Source organism: Peromyscus californicus, unplaced genomic scaffold (assembly GCF_007827085.1).
Source record: "Peromyscus californicus insignis strain IS unplaced genomic scaffold, ASM782708v3 Scaffold_18__1_contigs__length_77618521, whole genome shotgun sequence".
In the NCBI taxonomy this organism is placed as follows: domain Eukaryota; kingdom Metazoa; phylum Chordata; class Mammalia; order Rodentia; family Cricetidae; genus Peromyscus; species Peromyscus californicus.
The window spans coordinates 30,966,214-30,975,929 of record NW_026294480.1 but is presented as its reverse complement, the minus strand read 5'-3'; the positions used below and the strand labels follow the sequence as shown (position 1 = coordinate 30,975,929).

General features: G+C 43.1%; 1 pseudogene; it reads left to right on the top strand.

The window, feature by feature from the left end:
• The first annotated feature begins 430 nt into the window (after positions 1 to 430).
• On the top strand, positions 431 to 8,865 carry LOC128113831 (uncharacterized; annotated as a pseudogene).
• The last annotated feature ends 851 nt before the right edge of the window (positions 8,866 to 9,716 follow it).

Sequence of the window (9,716 nt, the reverse complement as noted above, 5' to 3'; positions counted from 1 at the left end):
TTTTTTGGGGGGAGGGCTTGCTTGCTTGTTTGTTGTACATTTTGGAAAATGTGTAATCTGAGGAAGAACAACATAGATTCAGTCAATAAAATTTTAGATAATGTAATTGCTAGTATACTGACAAGAGAATTAGCGAGTTTCAAATAAGGGTGGTAACTCTGAAGCTGCGGAGGGACACAGGAGAGACTCTCTGTCTCTGTCTCTTCCTGACGGCAGCTCCACGGTGAACTCCTTCAGTTCAGAAGAAAGTAACTTGTCTAAAGGTCTTACCGCTCAGCCTACCTTCAGGCCATCATGAAATGCATTATGTGACTGGGTGTTTCCATGGAGATCTTAGGATGCCTAAGGTGACCTCTTCAGGTTTTGTCCCAGCTACACTGTGAAGATCTGGTTGGGCCAGGGGCTGCTCTTGCCTAGGGTTTATGAGGCAATGGGAGGCAGAGGTCTCCATGGCTGTGGTGCCTGGTGTGCGAGTGCAGCAGATGTGGGGATGGCCAGAGCTGCCTCAGCTTCTAGTTCATGGCACGAAGCAGTAGCAACCCCTGATTACAATCGCAGCAGCAGCCTCCTCCTGTACTTTGGATCTGATGGACAACTTCGCCTTGTGACCTACACTCTGTTGGCAACTCTCCTGACTTCTTCTACCTCGTCTCTGCCAGTGGTTTTATTTCCTGTGTTGACCCCTAAGAAGCAATGCCTTGGCTAACTAGTTAAGAGCTATAGGTAAATAGCACCATAGGAAAATGACAGGTCACTGTACCCTGCCGCATCCATCCACTGTGTCTTCTTGTCAGCCTTTGCAAACCAACCTCGGTGCCATTCTGACAGACACATCTGTGGGACATGGAGAGTCTGTCCTTGCTGTCATGTTAGTGTTTTGACATGTCATTTTCCACCTGTAGCAAGGATCCTTTCATCTGCCCCCTTTTTACAGCCACCCTTCTGCCTTTTCCCTTGGAATTCTCTTTTCTAGCCCAACCCAACTGCCTACCTCATCTGCCCCGCACACCCACGCTTTTGCTTTCTCTTTAGGTAAGGTGTGTTTTCCTCTCTGTTGTCATCTTTTGATTGTCAATTAGGGGAAAGGTCCCAAAATCAATGTGAAGATGGGTAGCTTGGTGCACCATGAGGGAATTTGCGGTTTAGCCAATCACGCACAGCCTGGCACAATGCCCATTATAGGAAAGGAGTTCAATAAAGGGTTTTGAGAGGTGGATATGGAAAACAAAGAAGGTTCATGCCACTTGGGAGCTGGGCTAAACGCACATCAATGTGGCCCACATGCCAACCTTCTTCCCACCTTCCTCCAGCTCTTGCCTGTTTACCTCATTAGAAAATAATCTTTTTGTCTCTTTTCTTGGCCCCATCTGTGAGGCAGTAGACAAGCTGCATTAAGTCTCATAAACTAAGAATAGTTCTAGAGATTTAACTGCCCAGGGCTTTGGAATGAAGCTAGATGAAACAAAGAAGCAACATTGGCATCTTCTGAAGTCTCTGAGAACGTCACGTAAAGAGTCCTTTCAGCATCCTGGAGATGTTTCCATGACTTCCTCTTCCCTAATTAAACTTGTTATTCTCTGAATACCAGCCTCCTTCGAGTTATATGAGCCTTCCAAAAAATAAATTCTTATTGGGATTATTGTTTTTATGCTGAAGTAACATTACATAGAGTAGAATTTCCATAACTTATTCTTTTACAATTGCAGTCCATCTAATAGGCAATTATGATTGAACTCTTATAATCTTTGTTTATTCCACTGTTTCTGTAGAGAAGCAAATTAAGTTATGAAGAAATGGGGTGGAGTGGATTCACAGTGGCATGCTGTAATGCCACCAACTTGCCCTTAATAGGAAACTGGGGAGTAAAGCATGGGAGGTTCATTCTGAGATGTAGATTTAAACAGCCTGTGTCAAGTTGGGCATGGTGGTACACACTTGTAATCTCAGCCCTCAGGTGGCCAAGGTCAGAGGATGAGTATAGGTTCAGAGCCAGCCTGGAATACATAGAAAGACCCTCTCTCAAAAGCTAACCAACCAACCAAACAATAAGTAAACAAGTAAATTTAACCTGAGTGGATGTGGTACAGGGAGCAGTTATGCAAGGCCAATCTGTACCTGCTTAACAGTCACTCAGACTGAGCTATATGGTTAGTCATTGAATTATAGAAGCATGCCTTTTCCTCCACTTAGTGCAGCCTGGCCCAGGGCACATGGCGTGGGAAGAGAAGCATGGACTAGAGCTCTGTTCCCACTCACTCTCTGAGCAGGAGCTTAAGTGCAGCGTTCCACTTGGACAGTTGTATTTGGAATCCTGTTCAGTTATCCAGAAAAACTGGTTCATGCAGTGCCGTGTAGGATGCGCGAGTCTCCAGAACCACCAAGCTGTGTAATCTGCATAGATAAGAAGATGACATTGAAAAGGACTCTTGCTTGTTATAATCTGCACCCAGATTATAACAAGAGAAGCAGTGGGATCAGGAGTCAGGGAGAAAGTCATGCCACCCTGAAGATGGAAGAGAGAGCAATGGGATTGGACAAAGCAGAGAAAGACAGGAGAGAGAAACAAGAGAGCGGAAAGAGAGGAGATGAAGAGAGGAAGAGATGGAAAATGGAAGAAAAGAAAGAACGATAGAAGATTATTCCATAAAAGTAGAAGTTATTTTAGAAAAAAACGCTCACTAACTGCTTTCCACATTTTTGGAGGATTGTAATGGAGAGGCAATGGGTCCTGGCTTAACCAGTTCACACTAGGAAAAAAGGGGGGGTGTAGCAATTATACAGATAGATACATACCCGCTCCTTTGTGTGTGTGTGTGTGTGTGTGTGTGTGTGTGTGTGTGTGTGTGTGTGTGAGAGAGAGAGAGAGAGAGAGAGAGAGAGAGAGAGGTGTGTGTGTGTGTCTATGTGTGTGTGAGAGAGAACTATATGTATAACTTCTAAACCGAAACAAAGAGTGAGAAACCTGTATTAAGCACGACAAATCAAAGCTTATGTGACTTAGCCTAGGGCAGAAGCAGGAGGAGGAAAGCTTCAGCCCACTCCAGTTTCCAGGAGGAGCTCCTCCGGGGGAGTGCATGGCTTCCTTTGCAGCCCACTGCACTACGCTGGGGCTGGCATCCTGGGCCATGAAGAATCCATAACAAAGAAACTAAGAAGACATTGATTTTGAGGCAAGGTCGAACTGAAGGGATGGGCTAGGGCCAGGATCTCAGACCTTGCGATAGTTTGCCTTCTGGGCGAGTGTCTGTAGGCTGATGATAATGATGACAGTTGGCCCTGAGCCTTCGCAGATGCATTTCCCAGGCATTTCCAGACTTAATGAGTGCACAGAGCCTCCCACGGGTCAGAGCTGTTGCGTTAGTACTAAATTCCTACGGTAAGGAAATGAGGAGAGTCTAAGTGAATGACACTTAGGGACACATGGAGACACATGAGGGATAATCTCAGTGTAAATTCTCACATTCCTGGCCTGGAACGGTTCATCTAGGTGAGGCAGGGCAAAGGGTGGCTTCCAGTGTGAGATTCCAGGGAAGAGGAGAGGATGCTCCAAGTGAGCCTTTACTTTCCTGCTCTGGGGCCTGTTTAACACCTGCTGTCTGCATCTGCTCCCTCCACCTGTTAGTGCAGGCGTTTGCCATCCCCTGGAGCTGCCCAGAACTGACCCAGTGTGCTCACGAGACTCAAAGCCTTCATGTATGCATCCTGTATCTCCAGAAAGAAGGTAGATCATTCCCCCAAACTCCTTTGCAGCTAGATACAGGCATTGGCCAGGCCTCTTCAGATGTTCCTGGGACAGATGTTGACTTTGAGAGTCAGGAATGGTGGCACAAGTTTGTAGTCCCAGCACTTGGTGGGCGGAGGGAAGTGGAGGCAAGAATATCGGGAGTTCAAGGCCAGCCTTGGCCAAATGAGTTTGAGATCAGCCTGGATTACCTGAGACCTTTTCTCAAGGAATCAGTCAGTCAATAAAATAAGACTTTGATTTGGATAAAAACCTGTGAAATGAATGCTGGGCAGATTTCTGAGTGGGGGTATTAGAGAGAAAGTACTTTGTAAAGGCAAAGGATATGGGGGTATCCCAGGGATTGTTCCATTGCTGGGCTATAACAGCAGGGCTCTCCCGTGACTGTGACTGGGGTGTCTTGATCTATTTGAGCAGACTCCCAGCTACTGCATCCAGTAACCAAGACAGTGAACACAACCGAGTTTCCTCCCACAAATTTTATTATTTGTCGCCAAGATTCAGTAAATAAAATAAATATTTTTTTATGACATGTTAGAGACCATTTGAAAAAGAAAAATGTGCTTCTCCTTATTTTTTTAAACCGAAGTTATGTAGTCTCTGAGAAACAGTAATGCATGGAGCCATCTACCTGAGTGCACCCAGATTAAAGCCAGCCCTGGGTTTTGGATTCCTAGGTCGGTGGTCTGTGTTTGTTGTGTTGTCTGTGTCCGTCCTACCTCGAAACCACGCCTTTGTGAGAAGAGTCATGTTGTAAGTTAGATTCAAATGATCCAGGACAGTTTTGAAGTGTACTCAGTACCTGTCATTAGCAGACTCATTGGACTCAGTAAAGTAGCTGTAGGCAGGACGGGGAAGGCACACTGGCTTCAAGGGCAATAACTAAAGGTCTCTGGAAAAAATGCAGTAATCAGGATAAATCAGATGATTTGTCATGGGGACTCGTGCCAATAATCCTACCGCTTGGGAGTCTGAGGCAGAAAAATCACCATGTCTTCAAGGCGTGCCTAGGCTAAGAAGTCCCAGGTCATCGTGGGCTATAGAGTCAGATCCTGCCACAAACCAACACACAAATGGACAAAAAAAAAAAAAGAGTTTAATCCAAAATTTTATATCTAAAATTTTTATGTATTTTAGTCCAAACATCAAAATTAATACAAGATCTATGATGAACAGAACAGCAAAAATTTAGAAAAATCAAGATCAATATTACTGATTTTTTTTCCTTTTGCCTTAGACTGATAATCTAGTTACCTACCCTCTCTCTTCAGGGAACATGTGCATAGCATTTTAAAATAAACTAACAGCACAGATTAAGCTACCTAACTGCCCACTCGGGTATTCAAGTCTGACTCTCTCTTCCTCCTAATGTGAGCCTTCTTCCGCAAAATACACGCCAGCATCTTCCTGGGAGCATTCCTGAGCCCACAAATTTGGATTAGATCAGAATCTCCATGTCCAAACCTGTCTGAATTTTGTAGAAATATTAACTCTGGCTGAATCTCTAAAATAACAGAGGGAAGAAGGCCAAATTAAATACAAAGAGACAGACAATCAAATTTTCACAAACCTCTGGGCAGATGGCCATCCAGCGACTGTGAATAGACGCCTTGGTAAGTCAAGGATAGGGTAATTAACTTCATCTGACACTTTGCGCCAGAGGCAGAGTTAGCTTTTGAAACAGTTGATGTTTCTGGTCACAATCCCTGTGAGGTAGGAACTCATAGGAGGAAGTGACATTGAATGACATTCCTTGTTAACAAGGGCAGAGCCACACAGCACAAACCTGGCCGTAACCAATGCCAGGACCGGGGGCTTTTTTCTGTACAAAGTTCAGAGAGCTGAACTGTTGCCCCCAGGGACATCTTGAATGCCACGAAGCTTAAGGACAGGCCTTCCTCGCAGGCTGGTAAGTCCAGCTGGACCGAAGGATCCTGCTCCCATTTAGTGAATTGAGAGGAGGAGGAGAGAATGGAGTGAATTTCAAGCCCGAAGCCCCTCTGTAATGGCCCAGAACCACGTAACAGTGTCTACCACGTTGTGAAGTTTGTTCAGTGCCCAAGGATAGTCTCACTCATGTTCATTATATAATCCTGGAAGTTCTGCCAGGCACTCTTTCTCAAAAAGTTTCCTAGTACAGACGGAGAAACTGAGGCCCAGCTACATAATTTCAACAGTAAAACTGGACTAGACTCAGGTTGTCCAATCCTCATTTCTGAGTCTTACAATTCTCATTTCTGTGTCTTACAGTTATACAGTGGAGATTTCATAGGCTACACTGTACATGTGCTAAAAGTTAGCTTCATTTTTCAGGTTGGGAGACCTTCCTTCTACGGAGGGTTTAATGTGAAGACCAGAGGTCAAAAACAGCAATTTGAGAGCCAGATCTAGTTTTCAGAAATGTTTTCCCCACTCTCAATTTTTCAAGTGTTTGAAAAAATTTGAACTTGTCAACATATTTTACAATAAGAATTTTCACAAGCACATCCAGATTTCTGGCTTTTCTCAAAAAATTCCATGATCAGAACACACTGGAGCCATTTTCATACATGACACTGATTGCTTAGAGCAGGTGGGGTAACAGGGCTCTTGAAAGATGATGAGAAAACGCACAGACATGTTGTGAACTACTCGGTGACATTTGGGACCCTGAGAACATCCACTGTGGCATTACTTACACCATTAGCAATGGCCAGCATCATAGATCTGCCTTTATTTCTCTTCTTTCCGCTTCTCTTCCCCCTTCCCATTCTCCCCACCCGTCATCCTTCCTCCTTCCCTCTTTCTTTCTCTCAGGCCATCATTTGCTTTTGGTTTTCCACAGTGCCACTTTACTGGTATGCCACTTGGCTGGAGCTGTGGACAGTCAACACTGTTTAGAAACACACTGTCCCAGCCTTTTTCCTCGTTGGCCGTCTGAAGGCAAGGTGGGTCACCAGCAGCCATCCTGGAGTCACCAACACAAGTTCACCCAGGGTTCTCGCTCTTGCCGAGTCTGCTCTAACCACCACGGTCTGATCTAAAAATATGGGCTGAATATGTGCAGTAAGTGTTTCTGTCAGTATGTGAAGGACATAGGCTTTATTAAGTTGGACTAAGAGACCTTGGATTATTCAAGACTATCTACCCAGTGAAACAGATCATGCTAGACTTTGTACAAAGAATAAAAAAATAGTGAAGATGGGAAAAAAAGAAAAGAAAAGAAAAACACACTGTTCTTAGGGCCATTTTTACTCCTTTAACTTCCTATCTAGACAGGAAGCTAAGTTGGTGTCTCATACTATGGACCATGAATATAAATGGTAGTCTCTCTGAAACAAAGTTGAATATTGTTATTGAATAAGACAAAGGAATTGCTCATCGTAAGTTTTTTTTCATTTAAAAACATGTTTATTCCAAGCACAACACAACTGACCAAACTGAAAAGATTAACTCAAGGAATTATTAAAAAGTGAACATGATTCAGCAATATCCACTTCAACAGATAGAATATTGACTATATGCTCAAAATCCCTCTGTAATTTCCAACCTACCCGTCACTACCCTGCTCCTCTTCTCAAATGTAACTGATCACCAGATTCAGTTTTAGCTGACTACATATGAACTTTTCATAAATTGAATATAGAGTGTGTAACCTTTATTTTTTTAAATTATCTATTTAATTTTATGTGCATGTGGGTGTGGCTGGGTATACACATACATACCATGTGCATGTAGAGAATACTGAGATCAGAAGATGGGGTAAATCCTCTGAGTTATACAGAGACTTATAGATAGTTGTGAGCCACCATGTGGGTCGTAGAAATGTGTGTTGTCTGCATGAGCAGTATGCACTCTTAACTGCTAAGCCATATTCCACTCCTAAGTATATAACTTTAAATATCTGTCTTTTAAAAACTAATAATTTTTATTTATTTGTTGAAATTTGCATACATTTATACAACGTGTTTTGATTCTATATGTCTACCACTATCTCCTTCTAACCCTCCCTAGTAGTCTTCAGCCCATTTCCCTCCCAATTTCATGTCTGCTGTTTTTCTTTGTTATTAATAACTACTCCATGAGTCTAATTAGTGTTTCCCGTATATGCATGGCTGTGGGGCTATCCATGGAGGCATGGGACCTACCACTGTCCATGTCTATAAAGGAGAATGACTCTCCCTCATCCAGAAACTACCAACTGCCAATGGCTGCTTTGCCAAGGGAGGAGTCTTGAGTCCCCTTCCCCATTCATGCTGGAATTTTCATTGGCTTAATCTTGAGCAGGTAACCACAACTAGTGGGAGTTGATGCATTCAAAGCCACATTATACCCATAAGTCAGCATTTCATGGTTCTCCTCATCTGCTGGCTTGGCTTATTTGATTTAACTTTGTATTTATAGATCCATCCCTATTTAGAACAGTTGAATGCAACATTTCTTTCTATGAATATTCCACAATTTATCTACTCATTTTGTTTCCAAATCTGAGTTTTCTTTCTTTGGGGTTTTCCACATAGGAGAGCTTGAGAGCGAATTTTGCCTGCTGACAATCTACATGGGAATGTTTTCCCAGGTGCCAGGAGAGCAGAGCAGAGAGAGTGATGTGGAAGAGAAGCAAAGATAGAATGTGGACATGTGGCTACCAGCATTTTGTCAGGGGACTTAGGAAATGCATTTCAGAATAGTCTATCAGGGAGAGCAAGGGATGAAAACATTTATCCATTGTCTATCTGTTCCTATCCCTCAGTGGTCAAGGGCACTGCCACAAGCATAGATTATCCAGGGTGCTTGAGTTTTCCTGAAGAATTCTAAGTCCAAGAGGCTGTACTGCAGGAAGTAAGTTGCTAGAGCAAGGTGAGCCCTAAAGGGTTTTGAAGCTGTTCAAGAGAAACACCAGTGCATTGACTTTTTTGAATAGTGTGATAGTTTATAGCCAGACACTTTTCTCTGTTCTGGCCCGGTCCCACATTCCCACAGCCACTTTTAAAATAATCACTCAGAGGCTTAATATTAATTACAAATGGTTTGGTCTATGGCTCAGGCTTCTTGCTAGCTAGCTCTTTCATCTTAAATTAACCCATTTCTATTAATCTATGTTTTGTCACATGGCCATGGCATTACCTGTGTTCTATTACATCTTGTGCTCCTCCGCAAACACCCCCCCCCCCCCGCAGCGCATCACTCAGCCCAACTAGCTCAGTTGGTAGAGAATGAAACTCTCAATCTCAGGGTCATGGGTTCATGCCCCACATTGGGCACCAATAGTTAGCATTCTTGTATGCTTCTCTTGGTGTACAGGTCTGTATATGTCTGTTAGATATATTCATAGGAATTAAATCAGTATTTCATAAGGTAGTCACATAGTCAACCTCCAATAGTTTTCTAAAGTGACTGTTGTTTATCTACACTCACACCAGACTCGTAGGAAAGTTACAGTTGCTTCAACATTTAATGATGTCAAATACCTTTTTTAAACGATACTTAAAAAAAATATGGATCAAGCAAATTAAATACAAAAGCTTTCCTGTTATTTTTTTTAAATAGTTTCAAATGGCAGAAGATTGTTGCCAGATTGTGTCTTTAGCTGTTGGGTTCACTTAGCCCCACATTGCACATCTGGTTATTTGATTGCTATGTCCCAGGCACAGATGTGCTCTTGGATTCTGGACTATGGGGGTGAGAACAACAACTTCACACTTGACCCAAGAGGCAATCCAAAGTAAATAGAGAGAAAGGAACAAGACAGTAAAAACTGCCATAATTAATGGCATGTCATTTATCAGGCAATCATCCCAAGACTTTGATTAACTTGACTCCCTGTTGTGTTACAGGATCTCTTCCTGTGTGGAATGTCCTGTAGTTAATGTCCCAGGATACTTTACTTTCTCTGCGCAAAGTCTCATGGTCCAGGCTGTCTGCAGCAGAAATGGGAAGAAAGGAGAGATCTCTTGCTAATGTCTGTCCCCCAAATTCCCTTTCTCCTTAGTTCCAC